A 10,466-nucleotide genomic window follows, 5' to 3' on the forward strand; every position below is an offset into this window, starting at 1 on the left:
GTTGCAGCGTACATCGTATGCTGCAACTGGGGGGCCTGCAACAAGTCTGAACTTGTTGCAGCGTACAATGTTCGCTGCTAAAAGGGGTTTTTTGCAGCGTACATATGTATGTACGCTGCAACAAGTGCCAAAAAATTGGCAAAAATTTGGACTTGTTGCAGCGTACATATATATGTACGCTGCAAAATACTCAACTTTTTGCAGCGTACATTTATTTGTACGCTGCAACAAGTCTGGAATTTTGCGAAATTTTTTTCCCTTGTTGCAGCGTACAATATATATGTACGCTGCAACAAAGCACTTTTGGCGGGAAAATTCTAATGTTGTTTAGGGATACCTAGAGTGCCTTGCACCAAATATAGAAACCTGTCAAAACAATAATAGAATAACGCAACCTGTATAACAAATATAAAAACAACAACTGGAGTTTTGTATACTATATATCCCAAAACCAAAGTGCACATATTACATTTAAATATATGTTCTAATTTCAACATAAACATACATTTTAATATAAAATTTATTCTATAACAACTAAACCAACTCGATCAAGCGCACTAAAGCCAATAATAAATACTTGCTGGTAAAAAACTTAGCCCATTGCTCACGAACCACATCAAATTCCTCGCATAAGGCGCAATCCTCGGAGTGTAGACCTTTACAAAAACAGAAATTTAAATTAAACATTAGATTAAATACAAATTAAATATCACATTTTAACATTCAAGAAACATTAGATTCGGAATTAATTACCTAGTTAGGTTTAGGCAAGCTTTCCGATTAGAACTCCCAATTGCTTAAAGCTTGAAGATAGTATGGTATCTTTGGAGGATTTTGTATTGATTTTGGTATTGAATATTGAGGTGCAATTTTTGTATTACGACGTTATGTGTCGATTTTGCCTCCCTAAACTGCTCAAAATTAGGGGTATTTATAGGGGGATTTGCTGCTAAACGCCAGCCATTGCCAGCGCAGCACGCAGCTGGCAGCGCTGGGCGCTGGTGACGTGGCAGGGATGCTGCCAATACAAGGACGCGGGCTCCGTCCTTGCCTTGTCTTGTATTGATGTACCTTTGTACTATTTGTACGAAGTTTGGCGTGTAGTGTTTGCTTGGGGCTTAAGACTTGATTTTGCGTCTAAAAATAAGCCGTTTCGGGTTTTTGAATTTCGGTTTTACGGGACGAGGCCCGGCTTGCTCGGTTTTGTGGGTCGGCGCCCGAATTTGACTTTCCTTATATGATTTTGAGTGGAAAAGGCCTTGTAAAACCAATGGGATAGCCCATTGGGTGAGTTTTTACTTTGATTTTGAAATTGGTTTTGGAATTTGTATTTTGTACCGAGTTCCGGGATGGGAACGGCCTCGGGGATTGGACTTTGGCTCTTGGATTTTGGACATGCTTTTAGCAAATGGAATTTCCGCACGGAGTTACTCCAACTACCTAACAAGGATAATGGTATCGTCATCATCCCAATGGGGAGACACAAATTAGGTGTCTACACTTGGCGTTCGGATCTCATGTGCTAAAGTTCAAGTTCAATATCGCACTTCAATATTGCAATTTCAATAATGCCTTTCAATTACGCACGTTCAATTATGCAATTTCAATTCCGCACTTTCAATTATGCAATTTCAATTCCGCACTTTCAATTACGCAACTTTACTTGCCTAGTCCTTCTAGGCAATGTGGTTTCACGACCTAGTCCATTTCTTGGTGGTCTTGTACTTTACTAATTTTGCACCTATTTTCTATTGTGATGTTGCTCTACTTGTTTATTGCTTTCATCACCGCACATGCTAAATACAAAATGCAAGGTTACATCAAGCTTAACGAAGATAATTTCTTGGACAAACCGATCTTAGGTTCCCTTAAATTAACTTTAAAGAAAAGTGACCACGATACAAAGTAGAAATTCTATTTGTTCTAAATTCAAAGCCACATAGTCTAAACTAGGGTATTTTCGAAAATGTTGTGCCACGCATTTGAATTATTTCTAAAGCTCACGGAATAAGCATCTCGTTCCCTTGCCCGGATCTTACCCATCCGTTTCTAAGATTCAATGCCTTATCCTAATCGAGTCACTTTTTGGTCTTTTCAAACGGGACCCTTAAAAATGTTTGATGGCGATTCCTACAAAATACAAAAATACAAAGGTTTCTGAAAACCGCCCTCGTAAAGGAAAAGAGTACGAAAAAACCCCCTACAAAAACATTAACTTATTTTGCTTACCTTGGCCGACTAGCCCCCTTGATGTTTTTACGCTAACTAGCCCCCTTGATTTTTTAGGATGATTAGCCCCTTCATTATCGGCGCAACCTGCACATTAGGCGAGAATATGCAGATAAAAACAATAACTTACTTTTCTTCTGGCCGACTAGCCCCCTTGATTTTTTTTACGCTGACTAGCCCCCTTGATTTTTTAGGATTATTAACGCCTTCATTATCGGCTCAACCTGCACATTAGGCGAGAATATGCAGATAAAAACATTAACTTATTTTTCTTCTGGCCGACTAGCCCCCTTGAATTTTTTTACGCTGACTAGCCCCCTTGATTTTTTAGGATGATTAGCCCTTTCATTATCGGCGCAACCTTCAGCTGATAAGCTTGGATGAGAGCCTTGCCCGGTTGAAGTGATGATTTTGTAAACCTCAAATCGGCATGCTGAGTTGTAGCCTTGCACAACAAGCAATTCCAGATCGGCAAGTTAGATGGAAGCCTTCCGCAACCTAGCCAAATATTATTACAAACCTTCGACTGACAAGCTTGGATGGGAGCTTGCTCATCTAGTAAGTGAAATTTCTCGTGTGTCGTCAAGCTGTGATAGCCTTGCTCGACCAACTTTAAGGGCTTGATTTGTATCACCCTGAGTCCGTAAGCTGATGATAGCCTTACCGACCTACTTTAAGGGTTTGAATTGATGTTGCTTATACATTACCCCGAGTCAGTAAGCTAATGGTAGCCTTACCAAACTACTTTAAGGGCTTGATTCGTATCACCCCGAGTCGTAAGCTGATGGTAGCCTTACCGACCTACTTTAAGGGTTTGAATCGGTTTTGCTTATACATTACCCCGAGTCAGTAAGCTAATGGTAGCCTTACCGACCTACTTTAAGGGTTTGATTCGTATCACCCCGAGCCAGCATTGCTGACCTACTTTCAGGGTTTGAATCGGTTTTGCTTATACATTACCCCGAGTCAGTAAGCTAATGGTAGCCTTGAAGGAAATATGTCCTTCACCCAAGGTGCATTAAGTCTAATACCAAGGTTCAGATTAATTGCGAACAATTAATTCAGTGAGATCAGGTGATCGGAACAGCTAGCTGGAGCAATGGTTCCGATCAGTGAGTTCTAATGAATATTAAGCTCACAACTTACTCTTGACTGAACCTACAAGGTCACACCAATGGCATGTAACAGATCACCAGATTAAATGAATCGGAAATTCATTTAATAGCTTTTCGGGAATTAGTTGGAAAACGTATTATACGATACGACCTTGCATCGAAATCGTATATCGTATCGCGAATATTCGTAAGCTAGGCAAGACGAATAAATCGTATCGTACGACGGTGATTCGTCGTATACGAAACGATAAATAATATATCGGAAATATACTAATCGCGGATACGAGGAGGCAACGCTGCCAGCCCAACGAGCCAAGGCGCGCAAGCGCGCAAGGCCCACTGGGCGTAGCAGCGAGCCAGCGCGCAAGGCCCATGCCTTGGCTAGGCGCGCGCGCATGTGAGGAGTAGCAGCAGCTGCGCACACATCGCGGCCCAAGGCCCAGCGCCTGTGTGGTGCGCGCGTATGTGCTTGCTGTCCGGTTCTTGCCCTTGTGGCTTGGCCGGATAGTATTATAACCTAAGGGGTTATAATATTATTCTACACAAGTTTTCCTAACCTAATATACACAATTCAGCCACACACATCAAACCAAAAAGAAGAGAGAGAAACCTTAATTCTCTCTCAGCCTCCATGGATGTGTTCTTCCCAAAAGCACAAACTCTTGAATGGTTGTCTAAGCTACGATTGTCAAGACGGATCTGAACATGTCGGTGAACCAAGTAGAAGAACGAGAAGTGGAGTTCTTTGTTCGTGTTCGTTGACATATTATTGTGGAAAACACGCTTCGAATATAAGTTTGCTTAATCTGTGCTTTATACATGTTTCCTGGCTTTGGGGATTGTTTCCGCACATGTTATTATGTTTAACTGTATTCCCCAACAGTGGTATCATGAGCCTTATGTATCCAAAGCATGAATAAGCATGATTATTATTGTTTTTGCATCTGTCGAAAAATTTGGAATTTTTGTTGATTTTTCGGAATTTTTACGAATTATTGGACGAATTGCGTAATAATCAGGTTCGAAATAAAAAATATTCGCTTTTTCGATTTTTAAAACCCTAATCTGATGGAAAACAATTTTCTAAGATCAACTCACGAGAATAGAAATGCGAAAACAGACCTCGAAATATCGTTTTTTGGGCGTTTTTGTTAATTTTTCATTAAAAATTAAAAGTGTCGGACAGTATTTCAATTAAAAGGTCGACCTAAATTACTCGGAATTTCTTGAAATTTCTGGGTACATTCTTGATCTATGGTAAAATTTCAGATTTTTCCGATAAGTATAAACCCTAATTTTTCCTTTCCCCAATTCGTAAAATTTGAAACCCTAATTGAATTTTAATTAATTTTGGTTTAATAATTCGGTTAATTGGAAAGGGGATATAATTTCATGGGTCAGTGGCTAATTTTAAAAATTATTGGATTAAAATTTTGAATGGTTTCGTTAATTTTAATCGCACTTAAACCAAATTATTAAAAATCTAAAATTTAATTGTTTATGAACGATTTAAAGCTTCGGATTTTATTAATTAAAAGTTCAAACTTTAATGTTGATTCGTTCGTTCTTAAAAGTTTGAATATTGTTAGCCCTTGATTTATTAATTTTACGAAATTGGATTGTCGTTAAAGTTTATTAAATCGTTAAAAATCGTTGTTTTCGAAAATAAAAATCGTAACTTTTTTGAAAAATAAAATTAATGCAAGTTCGTTAATTAAATTTAATTTTAATTAAGTTGGTCCGTATTACGAACCAAAGGCACGAACATGAGCATGGTGGACGTATGGCTCGCCGAGCCATACGAGGCTATTGTGCTTAGGACCGAGCCGCATGCGACACGGGCAGCAGCAGCTACGCTGCGTGCCTCGTGTGCGCTGGGCGAGGAAGGGCAGGCGAGCATTGCTTGCGGGGCTGCGACGAAGAAAGGCGCAAGCCTTGCGACGTCCAGCACACACACGATGCACAACACGCAAGCAGGGGCAGCTACGCTGCGGGAACGCGGTGCGCGCGCGCGATGGGGCTGCGGGTGTGCGAGCCTTGCTCGTGCGCTCTTGGGCCTCACGCAAGGCTGGGGTTGGGCGCAAGCCTAGCCCGACTAAGTAATTGGACCTTTTTGTTAAAAATCGTTTAATTCGTTGGGCTTCGTATATTTGCATTAATTTGGGCTAACGGGATCTTTAATTTAATATTTTATTTGCTTGGGCCGGGCCGCGAGTTTTAATTTAATATTTCATAATTAATTATCCGGAATAATTATTGGTTTGAGTGGGAGCCACTAAATGAAATTAAAATGAAATAATTAATTTTAATTATTTTCATAGGTCGCATTATTTTAATTAAATTCAATTTTAATTAGAATAAAGTATAAGGATTAATAATTTGGAAACTGATTAATCTTTTAGGACGCGTTTATGTGAACGTGAATTTTAATTAATTCACGTAAACACTTGCATATTAATATGGGCCATTCGTTTTAGCACACGAATGGGTGAATGCATAGAATATATATTTTATGTAATGCAGGTACTCCAAGTGACTAGTATGGGCAAATTTAGGATAGTTAAATATGGTCTGCGTACCGTTCTATCTTTGAATGTAAAGTTTTAAATATGGTCTGCGTACCATGGAAATTTTGATGTAATTTATTATTTTCAAGTATTTCTAAGTTTAGAACTTTAAGTTAGCATTTGAACAAAGATTCAAGACGATGCCAAGCTAACAAGGAGGTGATGAAGATTGGATGCTTCAAGACAAGATGTTTTGGGCCATACTAGATCACCATTTCTTTATGCAATTTAATATATATATTATGTGTGAATGTATGAATGTATGTATGCTTTGCATGAACAGGTTGTTTCATATGAGTCGATTAGATTAAGTTCACTAAATAATCGAACCAACATAGAAACAACTAGGTCCAAGTAATATTGAGTTTAAAAATTGCTTTCCAAATCAAGCACTTACAAAAATCTAAGGATCTAAGATAGTAGGTTTACGCTAAAGCGAGGTGCTATTTTAGTTGACTTAGGTGGTAAGGCGTCCTAAAGGAGCACGTTGATTGTGGTTTCAACTCAAACAACAATGGCATTATGTTGTGGCAATGGGATACATTATGGCATTAATTTATTAACCAAGAGTAATTTGGAGATTACTAGCAATAGGTTTTGCTTACCTAAAATCTTAAACTACTTAAGACATGCTAAAGCTGCTTAAGGATTTAGGACTTTTGGGGTCTTGGAATCGTTTCATTCTTTTTGGACCATGTTTTCGCTTTTTGCATGAATGAAATTTTTAATAGCTTTGATGATTGCGTGAATGCTTTTATTTAAAGTTATTAAAGTATGATAAGTGTTTTTCTTTGCTAGTTCATTTTGTAGAATCGTAAATCTTCAACTTTATTGCGTTCGCACAATAGAACTGCGATATTTCCTCGATCGATTGGTAACTATTTTTGAGAGCAATTCTCAAAGAAAATGAGAGTGAGAGCGTATCTTGAATGCTATTTTCTTATAGTGATCTTCATGGTTGTTTTCAAACTAAAATTTGAATGGTAGACCAATTGGACCTCATATATTCAGAATACTGGGTAGTTTTGAAATAATGAAGTATTGAGTTAAAGACTCATGTATAACCAATGGTTAACAACCAATTTTCTTTTGGTTCGACAATGAATTAGACTCATTGGATGTTGTCATTCAAAGTGAACAAAAGAAAGGGACTTTGTAAGCGCAACAAAGTAAGAAGATCAAGCAAAGAGTAAAATCTTTAGGACTATAAGAAAACGTGCTAGAAAGGATAGGAAAGGGGAACAAAAGAAATGAATTCAAGATTCAATTTCTACCTTGAAGTTTATGTTAAAGAGAAACGACTTAGCAAATAGACTCCTATGGTATTAGATTACCGCTTGAGATTCTAACTCTTGTTAAGAACTCAAATTCCGGGAGCTAAGTCTGGTTATTGACCTACAAGTGGGAAATGAAGCAAAGTTGTGCTACATTGATTGTAGGGTCATCATGTTTGTTTTAAAGTCCTTCTAAAGGCTGGAACTTAATGGTATTATGTTCCATTAATCATCATAATCAATTTCTGTTTGGACAACGGAAAGACTCACATTCAAAGTAAACAAAAACATTCGTTGAGTGTGTATTTGAATGAAATGGTCACTTGAGGGTTGAGTCATATGATTGATTTGTGTTCAAACGAATCTCTTCACACTCAAACTTCAGAAGGTTCAAATCAAACATTTTGATTTGTGTTCCACATATCTTTGGAAATGTCATACGACCATATCAACAAGTCAACATTCTAAGATTCCATGGCATGGATTTCTGAAAGTTGGTTAATTTAAGACACGTGGGTCTTGCTTGTTGAACATGACATAGAAATGGACTATTGTTAGAAGTTTCTAGACAATGAAATTCATGGGCCAAAGATGGATTTTATGACTTACCTATTTCACAAGAATGTGAGAAAATATGGCTATATTTACTCAAAGTGAAATGTGTGAAATGCTTCAATGTAATTCACAAAAGGGTATAAAATCAACTTGGCAAGAATTTTGGAACATCTAGGCTGGGTCAAGGTGATGTTTGCATGAGCCAAGAAAGATTATCTAGATTGTTTATATGGCATTATAACAATCGAAGCTCCATAAGAATATGGTATGTCCAAATGGAGAAATCGGAATCTATTTCGATTAACGATAATCACGACTATTTTCCTGTCCACGGTGCTGACAACTGTGCATTCATAGGAAATTTTCACAGTTTAAGCAATCACATTGTTATAGTTGGTCATGACTACTTTAGGTCTAGACACTACTACATTGGTGGCAAGGAGAGGACAATTATGCACTGATAAGAATGACACTACAATTAAAACGTTATACGGAAGGATAAGGCTCACATGACTTTTCAAAGTGGGCTAGGCTAGTTAGAAAATCCCTACATTAATAGACTGGTAGAAGAATCAAGTGGCTGCTGGTAACACTAAATTAACAAACACCAATTGGAAGCATACTGATAGCATTGTAAGCTGGTAAGAGTTTCTTACTGACAGAGGTGTATACTGACAGAGAATGACAGGGCTGGTATGACACTTAAATCGCAGCCTAGCAAATAAAAAGAATTACCAATGAAGCATATTTCAAGAGTATGCACATCCATTAATGCAATAAAATCAACCAGACTACCGCATCCAGATACTATAAAAAATCAAACTGAAATCCACATTCAGATACTATGGGAAATAACAATACTACAACCATGTAGCCTCAAGCGCATGTATGACATTTTGAAGCTGGTATGGAGTAGGATTTAGCCAAACTTTGAAGCTGGTAAGATAAAATCTTGGACGATTGCTGGTAGCGAATCTAGGGGCTGCTGGTAGAAAGCAATGACACTGTCATGGTGAACGACACATACTTGTGTAGACTTGTGAATTAACAACACTTAGTAGGTTATGCAGACATCAAGACAGCAGTAAATTAGATGGTATTGGTATGGCTATAACTTTAGGCCAACAGTACTTTAGATGGTACCACGTAGCCTGCTTCCTGAATTCATGACACTGCTGGCACCACTAAATTAATAAACACCAGGTGGAAGCATAATGATGGCATTGTAGGTTGGTAAGAGATGTTGCAGGTTGGAGGTAATACCAACAAAGTTTAATCATAACCATCAAACATGCCATAATTTACCACAATAGGCTGGTAGCAAATTTTTGAATTAAAAGGCTAGTAGCAAAGTGGTAGCATAGCGATAGCATACTGATAGCAAACTACTACGAGTAGCTGGTAAAAGGTGTGACTGGGCTGGTATGACAAATAATCTTTTAAGGAACTTGTAGATTTCAACCAAAATGACTAGTTAAAACAACTTTATGTTCATAATATCTTCCTCTATAGCCAGTAGTCAACTACTACTAATGTCAACTACTACTACTGATCTAAGAAACGACCTTATGTCAGTAGCAAGGTAATCATACTCCTTTGTAAACACCGCATATTAAAAGGTAAAATGACCAAGTACAATGGGCAAACATCATTAATTAATTAATCTCTCAAAGCCAATTAGCGACCAATTACCAATTACCCTTGGAGTACCGTAGCATACATACGAATCATATATTAATACGAATCATTTGTATGAAACTAGGCATACCAATTACCCACCATTTGAAACTATGCACATGAACTAGGTTTAGTAAAATGGGCAAGACTCTTGCTATATGCATCGTACATGTATGATGGTCAAAGAGTGAGATTTAGAGATTCTTTTAATTTCACATAAAACATAGAGAGAGAAAAGCTTAGCTCTGAATCTCTGATAGTGTCGGAAATGATGTTATCGGCGCCATTGTTAGAGCAACTCCCCTACTCTGACTTCGAAAATCCGACATTGGTGTTATAGCAATTTGACATGCTAGTGTTGATTCCAGTGAGAAAAATGATACCGGTACCGATCATGAAGCTACCGGTAGCCGGAATCAAGATAGCCGGGGTCGGGAAACTTCCAATCGGCGAATTCCCAAATTAGGCTATCGGCGCAAGCCTATCGGTGCAAGTGAATTTTCACGACAAACTCCCAAATCAGGACAATCTATATCGGTAAACTCCCCAATCGGAGGACTTCCAATCGTAATTCCAATCGGGTTCGGCAAATTTCCCAATCGGAAAACTTCCAATCGGCAATTGAAATCAAATATTTGGTGCAGTTGTAATCGGCAAATCAGGCTATCGGTTGCAATTGAGATTGTGGTGATTTTAATTTGTTGGGTCTTTACTTCCGTGTATGTGATTCCATATCAAAGAAGTTAATTCTTGCTTGAACGCATTTCTGTTTGAAACTTGTGTTAAGTTATGACAAATATAAAACATATATATATTTCATGCGGAAAAACCATAAAGCCAGTAATCCAAATTAATTGCCACATAACAATTAGCATAATTTAGTATGCATACATTCGAAGCGTGCCTTCCCTAGCTCCTCCAGAACCGAACAAGAACAAGTTTAGGACTCCAAGTGTAGTCCCTCCGTAGATAGTCCACAGCACGTTCGGATCCGCCTTGGATTCAATTAACTAGAATTTAGCCTAAGGTATTATGTTTATTCGTTTATA

At 38.0% G+C, this 10,466-nt stretch overlaps 1 long non-coding RNA gene across 1 annotated transcript; it reads right to left on the reverse strand.

Annotated features, from left to right (window-relative positions):
- Positions 1-409: 409 nt before the first annotated feature.
- Positions 410-10,180, reverse strand: LOC130464231 (uncharacterized). The gene is made up of 2 exons (XR_008924602.1): positions 754-10,180; positions 410-656 (listed from the first exon to the last, which is right to left on the reverse strand). It is a non-coding gene; the product is annotated as an uncharacterized lncRNA (long non-coding RNA).
- Positions 10,181-10,466: the final 286 nt, after the last annotated feature.

The sequence above is a fragment of the Spinacia oleracea genome, chromosome 6 (genome assembly GCF_020520425.1).
Source record: "Spinacia oleracea cultivar Varoflay chromosome 6, BTI_SOV_V1, whole genome shotgun sequence".
In the NCBI taxonomy this organism is placed as follows: Eukaryota; Viridiplantae; Streptophyta; class Magnoliopsida; order Caryophyllales; family Amaranthaceae; genus Spinacia; species Spinacia oleracea.